Below are 14,121 nucleotides of genomic sequence, written 5' to 3' on the forward strand. Positions count from 1 at the left end.
AAATGCACAAAAGGATTTAAATCGTGCGGCACTGTTCAAGGCATTTGGAAGAAAAACCAGAGCACAGAACTCACATATAGAAACTGTCAAACAACTTATCAATTCTTTAACAACAAATTAAAATATAAAATATTGCCCAATCTGCCCTTCAGCCAACCTTCCACTCTCCCAACATCTGGGAAACTGGGCAGAGGAGGAAGCAGATTGCTTCTAATTACCCCGTGGCCGCCAAAGATTACTTAAACTTTCAAGGTGGGACATGAAGCCAGGGAGAATACTAAACATTGTAAATAGTTTTCCCACATCTTTCACAGATCATTAGCTTGAAAAAATAAATGAAAACCAACAGCTCTAGTCTAGTTTCCTTTGCTCTTGATATCATTTTCCAAATACTTGACCCAGATCGAAAATTGTTATTTTGTTGACAACCTCCATTACAGTTCTGTGGGTACCGGGAGAAAGAAACAGGTTTGACTGGTCCACCCCACAGCAAAGTGGCTGAATCACAAACATGGGCCCCGGGATGGGAGAAGACAGCCTGGCTGTCACAGGCATCTAACTCAAGTGACATTTGATATAATTAATTGACAGGCACCAAAGGGCAAAGGTAAATCGAAGGCAGAGACAACCTTCCAGCACTCTCTTTTCCTTCCAGAGTCTGGCTTCATTCTCCTGGACCAGGTGCTCATCTATTAAAATGAGACTGCTAACTAGTTTACCATTCACAGTCCTATAGTTTGCAGAACAGCGAATTCAGACCATACCAAATTTGTTTATTTCTTTTTAAAAAAAAATGTTTTTTTCTTTTATTGATTTGAGAGAGAGACAGAGAGACATCGATTTGTTGTTCCACTCATTTATGCATTCATTGGTTGCTTCTTGCATGTACACGCAACCTAGGTGTATCGAGACGATGTCCTAACCACCTGAGCTACTGGCCAGGGCCTTGCTTCTTTTCTAAGCTAGGGAACTCTAAGGCTGACTCATAAGCCTTCCTATGACCTCCTAGGCCTGATGAACTTGTGTCTCCCTCAGGTTCTTCATGAGGCTCCTTACCAATGCTTAGCTAGAAGAACAGGTGAAAACAGCCTAACAATTCTAGGGCAGCTGCTCCTTTGCAAGTCTCACATAGGTATTCTGGAGTCTCGCTTCAAAATGGAGGAGTGTTTGGAAACTATTGCCTTGGGGCCTTACCCAAAAGTGAGTCTGAGATAGTTCCATTTTGACATCCTGTTACATATGTAAAAACATTTCTAGCCCTAGCCGGTTTGGCTCAATGGATATACTGTTGGCCCGTGAACTGAGGAGTCCCGGGTTCAATTCCGGTCAAGGGCACGTACCTTGATTGCAGGCTCAATCCCCGGCCCTGGTTGGGGCATGTGTGGGAGGCAACTAATCGATGTGTCTCTCTCACATCAATATTTCCCTCCTTCTCTCTGTTTCTTCCCCTCCCTTCCACGCTCACTAAAAATCAATGGAAAAATATCCTCAGTTGAGGATGACCAAAAACAAACAAAAAAGCCTTTCTATACTCAGGGACTTGTGGATTATTTTTTGTCATTGCTTCATTTTAAAAAATGACAACAATCTTCCATTAGGAGCTTTACTTTTTAAATCTACAAAATAGAGCCTAACATAGAACTAAATGAGATAGCCATGAAAAGTCCTTAGCATAGTGCTTGGCACATAATAATGGCACATATGTGCTATATATATATATATATATATATATATATATATATATATATACTAGTTCTTAGTATTTATATTATTAGATATCCTTTCACCTACATGAAGGGAAAAAAAGTGAATTCGAGCATCTCAATTAGGTTTAACACTTCAATAAATATTTGAGATCTATTTAGCCCCTTTGGTGTCCAAGAACTTGATGACTATGTATGAGGTAATCACCCTATCACTAATTCTTCTCACTAACTACCATTGAAAGCTGTTTCACTCCTCTTGGCCCACCAATGGGGAAAATCCACTGATTAGCCTAAGAGGTGAAGGGTAATAGACAAAAATATATATATATATATCCCTTAGAGAACAGTACCATCAGCACAACTCCCTGAATTTGAATGATTTAACATCTTGGAAAGAATTCATTCACACCCTTTGCTGAAGTGCCCCTGGCCCTCATGAACATGGGGTTTCATCATCTTTGTTCCAGTAATCTCATTTCCTTCATTTGAATCCTACAGTGTTTCTCATGGTTTGTTTTTAAATTTGATGCATAATTGACATATAATGTTATATTAGTTTCAGATGGACAACATAACAATTTGATATTTACATGTGCTGTTAAATGACCATCACAATAAGTCTAGTTAACATTTGTCCCCCTACATAGTTACAAAACATTCTTTTCTTGTGATGACTTTTAAGATTTACTTTCTTAGCAACTTTCAAATATGCAATAGAGTTTTATGCTATGCATTACATCCCCATGACTTATTTATTTTATAACTGAAAGTTTGTACCTTTTGACCCCTTCATCCATTTTGCCTCCCCGCCCCTTCCTGCCCCCGCCCCCACCCCTATCTCCGACCTCTGGCAACCACCAGTCTGTTTTCTATATCTATGAGCTTCATTTTTGTTTTCCTTTCTTAAAATTTCACATATAAGTGAGATAATATGGTATTTATCTTTCTCTGTCTTATTTCACTTAGCATAATGCCCTCAGGGTCCATACATGTTATCACAAATGGCAAGAGTTCCTTCTTTTTGATGGCTGAGTAATATTCCATTGTATATATGGACCACAACTTCTTTATCCATTTGTCTACCAATGGACACTTAGGTTGCCTCCACATCTTGGCTATTGTAAATAATGCCATAATGAACATAAAGGTGCGTGTCTTTTCAAATTCATGTTTTGGGTTTCTTTGGATACATACCCAGACGTGGAATTGCTAGGTCCTTTTTGTCTCTTGCTATAGCCTTTGTTTTATTTATTTATTTTAATTTTATTTTTTAAACTTATTTTTTAATTAATTGATTTGAGACAGAGAGAGAAAGAAAAGCATTGACCTGCCATTCCACCTATCCATGCATTCACTTGTTGCCTCCTGTATGTGCCCTGACTGGGGATCAAACCTGAAACCTTGGTATATTGGGATGATGCTCCAACTAACTGAGTTACCTGGCCAGCTCTATTTTTATTTTATTTACTTTCAGTCTGTGTGTCTTTCTATCTAAAGTGGGTCTCTTGTAGGCAGCATATATTACATGTGTTTTATTTTCTTCTCCATTCACCCACCCTATGTCTTTTGATGGAAACATTTAATCCATTTACATTTAAAGTCATCATTGATAGGTATGTAGGTATTGCTATTTTATTATTCATACTAGAGGCCCAGTGCATGAAATTTGTGCGGGCGGGGGTGGGGGGAGGAAGGGAGAGGTGTTCCTCAGCCTGGCCTGCACACTCCAGCAATCTGGGACCGCTGCCTGCCTGATCGTCCCTAACCACTTGCCTGCCTGCTTGATCACCCCTAACTGCCTCAGCCTTGGCCCCCGCTGCAGCAGCTTCATCCAGAAGGACGTCAGGAATGATGTCCGGAAGGTCGTTCGGCTGTCTGGTCTAATTAGCATATTACGCTTTTATTATTATAGATAGATTTTTTTATCTTTTCTTTCTTTTTTCTTCTTAAAGAAGTCCCTTTAACTTTTCTTGTAATATTGGTTTGGTGGTGATGAACTTCATTAGCTTTTTATTGTCTGGAGTCAAATTAGGGTTTTCATATTCTTCAGATATATATCCAGAGTGGAATTGCTAGATCAGAAGGTAGTCCTATTTTTAATTTTTTGAGAAAGCTTCAGACTGTTTTCCATAATGGTTGTACCAATTTACATTCCCACCAACAATGCACAGCGTTCCCTTTCCTTTGCATCCTTGCCAACACTTGTGATTTCTTAATTTTTGATGGTGGCCATTCTGACAGGCATGAGGTGATATCTCACTGTGGCTTAGATTCGCCTTTCTCTGGTGATTAGTCATGTTGAACATCTTTTCATATACCTGTTGGCCATCTGTATGTCTTCTTTGGAAAAACTCTATTCAGATACTCTGCCTATTTTTTAGTCAGATTGTCTGGGTTTGGTTATTTTGTTTTCTTTTGTTTTTAATGTTAAGTTTTATGAAGTTCTTATATATTTTTATATTAGCTCCTCATCAACTATACGGTTTGCAAACATTTTCTCCCATTCGGTTGGATTGCCTTCTCATTTTGTTCATGGTTTCCTTTGCTGTGCAGAAGCTTTTTAATTTAATATGGTCCCAGTTGTTTAATTTTGCTTTTGTTGCTTTTGCTTCCAGAGTCAGATCCAAAAATTCATCACCAAGACCAATGTCAAGGAGCTTATAACCTATGTTTACTTCTAGGGATTTTTATTCAGTTCCTACATTCAAGTCTTTAATCCATTTTAATTAATTTTGGGGTACAGTGTAAGATAGTGTGTCCAGATTAATTTTTTTCACATGGCTGTCCCAACCGCAATTTGAGTAAGTTAGTTTTATGTAATAACCAATGCATCTTGCTATTACCATCACAGTGCAAAAATAAGAGTGTACCCTTTTACTATTCAAATTAATAATTCAAAGCTCCACCTATGCAAGAGTGATTTTTATCTTTATAGAGTTTTTCCTCGATGAGCCAAAATCCCTGGGAGGTTATTCAATCTAACAGCTGTCCTGTTGGCTCACAGAAAATCTGCTTGGTGCACTGGGGCTTCACATTCTCTGTGGCTATTGCTGAGATTCCTGACAAAAGAGGTGGTCCACTGTGATGGACATCTTGTAACACATGTAGAGAAGTGTTTAAGAATACATGTAATAAATATGTTTTTGTGGGTGCAAATAAATAAATAATTGATCACGCACACATGCACACATGCACACACACTGCCTCTTGCTCAAAGCCTCTGCTTTGATGATAGACATAGATAGTGGTGACTTTATTGTGTTTTTTTTTAATCCTCACCCAAGAATATTTTTCCATTGATTTTGAGAGAGTGGAAGAGAGAGGGAAAGACAGAGAGAAATATCGATGTGAGAGAAACATCGATTGGTTGCCTCTGGCACGAGCCCTGACCAGGGCCTGGGCTGGGGAGGAGCTTGCAACTGAGGTACATGTCCTTGACCGGAATCGAACCCGGGACCGGAATCGAACCAGGGACTGGAACCGAGCCCAGGCCGACGCTCTATCCACTGAGCCAAACAGGCCAGGGCAGATAGTGGTTCCTTTAAAGGTGGCAAGAGATGAATGCAAAATGAAGAAGTGGGTCTGACTCCCACATTACAGCTCTTTGGTTACACAGCCCTTTCAGCTTGCATGCTCTCTGGATCATTTCCCCAAGGCCACCAACAGCGACAGAGTGGCCGGGAGAGGACAGTCTCTAACCTCAGCTACAGGCTGAATTATCTCTCATCACAATTCAGGCCCAGAAGAGAAACTGAGCCACTAGATCCAACTGCCCTCCTAGGGGTGAGCTTCTTTTTGGGGTCAGGTGCTCTCCTGCTTGGTGACATTGAACAGGGACCAGTTTAATCTACTAGAGATGTTCTATTTACATGAAGGAAGGGGGTTGGCGCCATACCCCTCTCCTTCAAATCTCCTTGGCCCTTGTACCACTTTGCCCATTTCTTTCCAGAAACATCAACATCTGGGGTCCTCTAAAAGGGGCCAAGCAGGTACAGCTTCCCCAGACAAAGAACATCTGTGCAAGGCAACTGGATATAGGCCCAGCCAGAAAGAGAAATAATACTCATTAAAATAGCATTCATTGTTTATCCTTGCATGACAGTTTCACTTAAAGGAGGTGGGGGAAGGAAAATTAATGTCCTCCTACACTGGGCATCTAGCGACCCATGTGGTTGAACCACTTAAAAACTTCAAATGTGTGATGATTCATGTCAATATTGGAAAGATCTAAACTCAAGATAGACTTACTACTACTGACCAGTAGTTAGACATCTAAGAAGCTAGCAGGAGAACAAATCCTCTAGGCTGTCCATGCTAAATGAGCTGGGAAAAAAGGAAGGTAGCTACATCATTTTAAGGGTCGACTAACCTCAAAACCAATCTGGAATTGCCTCATATAGCACATACCAGGTGCAATGATTTGTGGCAGTTTATAGGCAGCAACTATTATGGTAGCCACATCTCTATCATCATTTGAGAGAAATTCCTGACCCAAATGCCATACATACTGAGTCACCTGGCATCCCCTGCCACCCACACCTCCCACTGCTGGCTGCATAAATATGGATTGTGGTTTCAGGAGGTGACTTAAATAATTTGCCTATAGGAAACAGTTTGTACCACACGTAGAAAAAAAATCCATAAACACATACACAGCTAACCATTTAATTCTTCTGCATGGAACAAAAATAATTTTGTCTGTTCGTTGATCTATTCTTTTCTTGGTAGTGAAGGGTATGGCAGAGAAATGGGTTAAACTATATACTAGTTGCCTTTCAGATATTCTTGGTATGTAATCTTGTCTTCACTGGATGGAACATGGCAGCAATATAAAATTTTAAACTGTTTGAAAAATACAAGGTCGGTAACATAACAGAAAGTCTATAATTTTTCAGTTGGAATCTGGCTCCAATAGACATTTACAAAATATCAAAGATGACAAAGCTCTAAGAATGGGGAATATTTTGGTTTCCCTTATTAAAAATAGCTAATATTCATGCCTTGCTATATTTTCTTCCCTATTTTTCCTATGGGTAGACTTCAAACTCCTTAGCCTGAAATTACGAAGACCTTGACAATCCAGCCCAAATCCACTATCTAGCTCCCTAAACTCTACACTCCTAGGACTACCCACCATTACTTGTATATAACTTATAACATAACACAGTCCATTTTGTTCACAGGATGTTCTTATACCCAAGAGGTTCTTCCTATCTTCTCAACCTGAAAAAACTTAGCTCGAAGTTCACCTCTTAAGAAAGGCTTTAAAACTGGCCATTCCCTCCTCTGTGCTCCTATAACACAACATTTAATTAAAGTATTCTATTTTACCACTCAGTATTGTGATTATTTGTGTACTCATCTGTCTCACCTATTAAACTTGAGATCCTTCATGGTAAAGACATTATTTCATCTGCCCTAAGCCCAACAATGCCCAGCACAAGGTATCTACTCAACAAATGTATTTTCATTGGTGTTGACTATGTAGAACTTGTTGAACAATACCACTTTTTCTGACCCAGAAGCAATGCACCTAGAGCCAGGCTTAGCCTGGCTGGGTTCTGAGACCAACCCGAAGTCACCCAGGAGAATGTGATGGTAATCTTACTCGGGTGATACAGAATCAAATGGATGTTGATGCTCGATCTGCCCTGAACTTATGCCCCAGTTATAGAGCCTACGCTTTGGTCTTAGGAACATACTATCAACTCAGCACTAGATCCATGCTTTGTGTGTCCAAGTTTCTGTTTCGAAAACATGCTGTCCCAGTACTACCAAAGGGAGGTTCCTCCCTCTCTCAATACAGTGGAAATTGCAAGACATTAAGAAGCTAGACAAAAATATTTCACCTTTAATTCCCTATTAAACACCCATACCTGTATTGCTAGGAGCACCCATACCTGTATTGCTTCTAGTTCTTGACTTGAAGGTGAGATTCTTCAAGTATTTAGACCATTCTAGTCAAGGCTCACTTAGCAAGGAGGGCTTTTCTTAGAGACACAGGTAAAGGGGAGAGATGTAGGGGGATTGTGGTGTTTCTGAATCATTGCTGCAAATGTGTTGACACTTTTCCAATCTAGAAATGGCATTTAGATCCCCACTCTTTGAATGTGGTGTGCATTTGACCAATTGAGTAAGTGGAAGTGTTGTTGCATGACTTCTGAGGCTAGATCATAAAAGGTCATACAGCTTCCTCCTTGTTCATTGGAAGACTACTTTTGGAGCCCTGAGCCATTATGGAAGAATTATGACTGCTCTGAGGCTATTGTGTTTCCGAGGCCAAGTATAGGTGTTCCAGTAGACTGGCCAGCCTTCCAGCCATCCCTACCAGTGCCATTGGGATCCTACATGAATCATTCCACCAGCTGAATATTACCAATGATCTCCATCAATGTCTTTTGGAAAAGAAAAATCACCTAACTGAGACCAGTCCAAATTTATGACCAATACAATCATAGTATATAATGAAATTATTATTATTTTAAATCACTAAGTTTGGGGTTAATTTGTCATGCAGCAATAGATAACAGGAGCAGAGGTAGACAATAAAATGCCCTTATCCCTTTTTTGTTTTCCTCACAGAAAACAAATTTCTATAGCATTACTGAGGATATTGATAAGCATATCTTCTTTAAATTTTTTATAGACACTTAAAAAGCAAGTATTATTTCTAAAATTAAAAGGGGTATTGTCAGGGGATTTGGAAATGTAGTATTTCTCTTTCCTCATTACAGACTTGAAGCCCATCTCTAGAAATAGATACACAGACTTGTGTGCTTTTTGAAATACTAGTGGCCCGGTGCACAGATTCATGCACATTGAAAGGAAATTAATTAGAAGAAATATTTTAATATAGCTATTTGCCCTTTCTCTGTAATAGAAATGTCGACACAGAACCTAGACTCAGAACCTAGACACAGAACCTAGAGAGAGACAGAACCTAGAGACAGGACTTGGCTGGAGATCCTACACAGAACCTAGAGACAAGACTTGGCTGGAGATCCTACACAGAACCTAGAGACAGGACTTGGCTGGAGAACCTACACAGAACCTAGAGACAGAACCTAGACAGAACCTAGCGAGAGAACATGGCAAAAGATCCTGGATAGAACCTGGCTACAGATCTTGGCTGGAGAACCTAGACAGAACATGGCAGGAGAACCTGGACAGAACCTGGCTGGAGAACCTAGCGAGAGAACATGGCAACAGAACCTGGCTGGAGATCATGGCTAGAGATCCTGGCTAGGCTGCTGATCAACTGAAGGCTGTCTCTGTGTCATTCCTTCTTCGCCGACTCCGTCCACACCTTTGAGAACCCCTGGAACAGGATTCCCCTAGGTAAGCCCCCCCCCATTGAGAACCCCCACACTCGGGACAGATAGGACTCCACCAGGGTGCTACAGACCCCCCAATAGAGGATAAGTAGGGTAAGAAGGTAGATAGTACAGAATTTAGATTGAGAAGATGTGCCATACTGAGTCTAAAGAAAAAAGACTCTGTATTGATCTTTTAACACATATGCTTGCTAGCAGAGGAGTTAAGATTACTCCTAGTCAGATGGAATGTTTTATACAAGAAGTGTGTCCATGCTTTTCTGAGGAAGGAAAGGTGCCGGGAAGGTAAATGTAAAGGCATGGGAGAAGGTAGGCCCAAGGAGCCTTATCCTTAACCCCACTGCAGCCTTTCCACCCCGGAAAAGTGCAGGATTGGCAAGCTCTCCCTGGGGTGATAGATCAGGACTCAGGTAATAGCGGAAAGCGCCAATCCTACTCTTAAAATGGATACAAGAGAGCATTTGGGGTTTTTCTTTTTAATGCCTGCCTTGGATTGAGTAAATGCATTACATGCGTCACCACAATGGACCCAGAGAAGCTCCTGTCCCATCGTTCCAAAGACTTAGAGTTGCCCAGATGACAGAAAAGCGGAAAAAAGGAGAAAAGGAAGGCTATGCAAGGGACTGAGGTGCCAACATGGGGTCAGCTGAAGAAGTTAACAACTGAGGCCCAACAGATGGTAGAAAAGCAAGAAGTGGAAGCTACTCTCTCAGCCAAGTCCGAGGACTCTGAGTAAATCAGCAAAAGAAACTTTCATTTAGCAGAAACTCACTTATTTCGTCAAATGGAAAGACTTACTTACAGGAGCCTGGAAGGGACCTGATGTACTTTTAACCTGGGGGAGAGGAGATGCTTGTATATTTCCACAGGATGCAGACTCACCTGTGTGGATTCCAGACCGTCTAATCCGACCTTATGTCACACCACCTTCGTCTCCTCCTCATCCTCCTCCTCCCCAGTATCATCCATATCGTCCGACCCAGAGGGCAAAGTTGACTCCTCCCCGGACACTGACACCACTATCAAGCACGGCCCTTGTGGACCCATGATCCAGCCCTTCAACAGGCTGACGCTCCGGGAAGCCCGTCGCCAATGATGCTGCCCGCTAGCCAGATCAACAAGGACAACCAAACCCCCGACTTGAGGACAGCTGAAATCCCTTGACTAAAAAGGCCAGCAACCTTCTACAGGAACAAGGCTCCGTGTGCACTCCATCCACTATGTTTATAGCTATGCTCACTATCATTGCTTGTCAGTCTTCTTCCGAGTCTTAAACAACCCAATCCGAGAGGTGGCCACTGATTTACATGCGCTATCATTTAAAAAATAAAAAAGGGGGAATTTGCCGGGAGCCAGTCCATCCTTGCTGCTTGACACAGTCGTTGCAGAAAAGAAACATCTGCACAGCATATGTTTCAAGGGACCTGGCGTATATGTCATACTGTTTTTGGTATGTTTGCTCCCCTTCTTGGCCCTGTGTGTTTTAACCAAGGTCACCTCTCCGAGAGGGGTTGTTTCCCCAGGTAGGGATTTTCCCCTGGGGTTAGGGAGGGAATAAAACCCCTTGACTAAGTGCCAGGTGGGTAGTTAGTCACTTTAAATAAGAACAATCACGCTTAAGCTACATAATCTTTACTCCCTGGAATAAGAAACGCCCTAACCTTTGGAATAGAAATTGATAGGATTAAAATCAACTGGTATAAATACAGATGTAACAAGACAACAGGACACAGAGCCTGGCTGGAGATCCTGGACAGAACTTGGCTGGAGATCCTGGCTAGGCTGCTGATCAACTGAACGCGGTCTCCGTGTCCTTCATTCTTTGCCGACTCCGTCCACACCTTTGGGAACCCCTGGACCTGCTAGGGTTGGTCTTCAACACACTGTCTGAGAGCTCAGCCGCTGTAGATATTCTCGGAGCAACCAAACCGCAGCTGGTCCTCCGCTCATGGGTCTCCTGTGAAAGCCTGAGTGACTGTGTGAAGCTTGCTTCTCCCTTTGTCTCATAACCATGTACACCAACGAGAATGCTAATTTGCCAGCTGCCCGCCTTAACAGATTCAAGAACAAGGGGAAAGACAGTGCAGAAATGAGGCGGCGCCGAATAGAAGTTAATGTGGAGCTGAGGAAAGCTAAGAAGGATGACCAGATGCTGAAAAGGAGAAATGTGAGCTCCTTTCCCGATAATGCTACGTCTCCACTGCAGGAAAACCGCAACAACCAGGGCACTGCAAATTGGTCTGTTGAGGACATTGTCAAAGGCATAAATAGCAACAATTTGGGAAGCCAGTTCCAAGCTACTCAGGCTGCAATGAAACTGCTTTGTATGGAAAAACAGCCATCCAGGGACAACATAATCCGGGCTGGTTTGATCCCAAAATTTGTGTCCTTCTTGGGCAGAACTGATTGTAGTCCCATCCAGTATGGCTCTGTTTGGGCCCTCACTAACATAGCTTCCGGGACTTCGGAACAGACCAAGGCTGTAGTAGATGGAGGTGCTATTCCAGCACTCATTTCTCTGTTGGCATCTCCCCATGCTCACATCCGTGAACAAGCCGTATGGGCTCTAGGAAATATTGCAGGTGATGGTTCAGCTTTCCGAGACTTGGTTATCAAGTATGGTGCAGTTGACCCACTGTTGGCTCTTCTTGCAGTTCCTGACATGTCATCTTTAGCATGTGGTTACGTACGTAATCTGACCTGGACACTTTTAAACCTTTGTCACAGCAAGAATCCTGTACCCCCATTAGATGCTGTTGAGAAGATTCTTCCTACTTTAGTTCGTCTCCTGCATCATGATGATCCAGAAGTATTAGCAGATAGCTGCTGGGCCATTTCCTACCTCACTCGTGGTCCAAATGAACGGATTGAAATGGTTGTGAAAACAGGAGTTGTGCCCCAACTTGTGAAGCTCCTAGGAGCTACTGAATTGCCAACTGTGACTCCTGTGCTAAGAACTATAGGAAATATCGTCACTGGGACAGATGAACAGACGCAGGTTGTAATAGATGCAGGAGCACTTGCCTTCTTTCCCAGCCTACTAATGAACTCCAGAGCTAATATTCAGAAGGAAGCTACATGGACAATGTCAAACATCACAGCTGGCAGCCAGGACCAGATACAGCAAGTTGTGAATCATGGATTAGTTCCATTCCTCGTTTTTGTTCTTGCTAAGGCAAACTTTAAGACACAAAAGGAAGCTGTATGGGCTGTGGCCAACTATACACGTGGTGGAACAGTTGAACAAATTGTATACCTCGTTCATTGTGACGTAATAGAACCACTTATGAACCTCTTAACTGCGAAAGATGCCAAGATTATTCTGGTTATTCTGGATGCCATTTCAAATATATTTCAGGCTGCTGAGAAACTAGGTGAAAGTGAGAAAATAAGTATAATGATTGAAGAATGTGGAGGTTTGGACAAAATTGAAGCTCTACAAAACCATGAAAATGAGTCTGTGTACAAAGTGTCACTAAACTTGATTGAGAAATATTTTTCTGTAGAGGAAGAGGAAGATCAAAATGTTGTGCCAGAAGCTACCTCTGAAGGTTATACATTCCAAGTTCAGGATAGCACTCCTTGGACCTTTAACTTTTAGATTGTACAACTGAGGCATAAAGTTGTTTGTTGTGTACTATGTTTGGTATAAGTATGTCTTACTGTTTCTCTACTAAGAACTCTTTTTAAGCCCTGACTGGTTTGGCTCAGTGGATGGAGTGTCAGCCTGCGAACTCAACAGTCCCAGGTTCGATTCCAGTTAGGGGCATGTGCCTTGGTTGGGGGCACATCCCCAATGGGGGATGTGCAGGAGGCAGCTGATCGGTGTTTCTCTCTCATCAATGTTTCTGGCTCTCTATCCCTATCCCTTTGCCCCAGACCGGCTAGGGCAAAGCAGGAAGAAATTTTTGCAGTCTATTAAATGACTTGCCAAATTGTTGGGAGGACTAAAAAAACCACATTCTAGACCAGTGATGTGAACCTTTTGAGCTCGGCGTGTCAGCATTTTGAAAAACCCTAACTTAACTCTGGTGCCGTGTCACATACAGAAATTTTTTGATATTTGCAACCATAGTAAAACAAAGACTTATATTTTTGATATTTATTTTATATATTTAAATGCCATTTAACACAGAAAAATCAACCAAAAAAAATGAGTTCGCATGTCACCTCTGACACGCATGTCATAGGTTCGCCATCACTGTTCTAGACTGAACCACACAGCAGAGCCAAGCCACTAAGTTTGTTGTTCCCTCCTTATGTGGTCAAAAAGCCACTGGCTCTTGAATCACATCACCACTGCCATGATTGGGAAGCACCACATCACTAAGTCACCATGGTCTGGTGACTGTTGCAGCCCCAGAACCACACCATGCGGGCTGCAATCTGCAGCAGCAGAATAGATGCCCTGAACACCCACAACCAACAACTCAATGAGCATGGTTGTGAGCAGAGAGCAGGAGAAGCTGCCATGACTTCTCGTTTTCTTCTGCTTTCTTAATTTCCCTCAAGTACATAATATGAGTGGTTGAACCTAAAGCACATCTAGAACCTAGAAGCAATAGAATCTGGGAAATGCACTTTTTGCTCTTTTTTTAAAAAATAACTTCCCAGGTTTTATAGTATAAAAAGACACACTCAAAAGAAAGTGACATAGTATTGAATGCCCATCAACAATATCATCATAATGTATCATTTCTTCTACTATACTACAAGCAATTTGGGTCTACCTTTATGTCCCAACCCCCAAAGCACCTAGCTTCCAGGTAGTCCATTACTTGAGATAAGAAAATGGGGCTAATTAGAGGTGAGGCAGGGAAGAGGGAAAAATCCTGAAGACCTACACGTCTCTTGCAAGTCCCTACTAGGAAATGAAGTCCTCAAAAGGGCAGGCTAATATGATGTCTTAGATGGTGTCCATTTCCCCCGACTACTCTCAGATCTATTTTTCACTCACCCCCACCCTGCTTTGTGCCATGGGAGGCTGACCTCTGCAGTTGGCTTTACCTGGGTTCCTGTGCCTTCTGACTCTGGGTTGGGCTTAGCCAATGAGAGGCGCCAGCAAAAAATCAGAGGGCAAG

The 14,121-nt window shown here is 42.1% G+C and overlaps 1 pseudogene; it reads left to right on the forward strand.

Annotated features, from left to right (window-relative positions):
- Window positions 1-11,051: 11,051 nt before the first annotated feature.
- Window positions 11,052-12,641, forward strand: LOC139005381 (importin subunit alpha-1 pseudogene; annotated as a pseudogene).
- Window positions 12,642-14,121: the final 1,480 nt, after the last annotated feature.

This window comes from Myotis yumanensis, unplaced genomic scaffold, assembly GCF_028538775.1.
Source record: "Myotis yumanensis isolate MYYU_CA2020_CCGP unplaced genomic scaffold, mMyoYum1.0.hap1 SCAF_3, whole genome shotgun sequence".
Taxonomy (NCBI): domain Eukaryota; kingdom Metazoa; phylum Chordata; class Mammalia; order Chiroptera; family Vespertilionidae; genus Myotis; species Myotis yumanensis.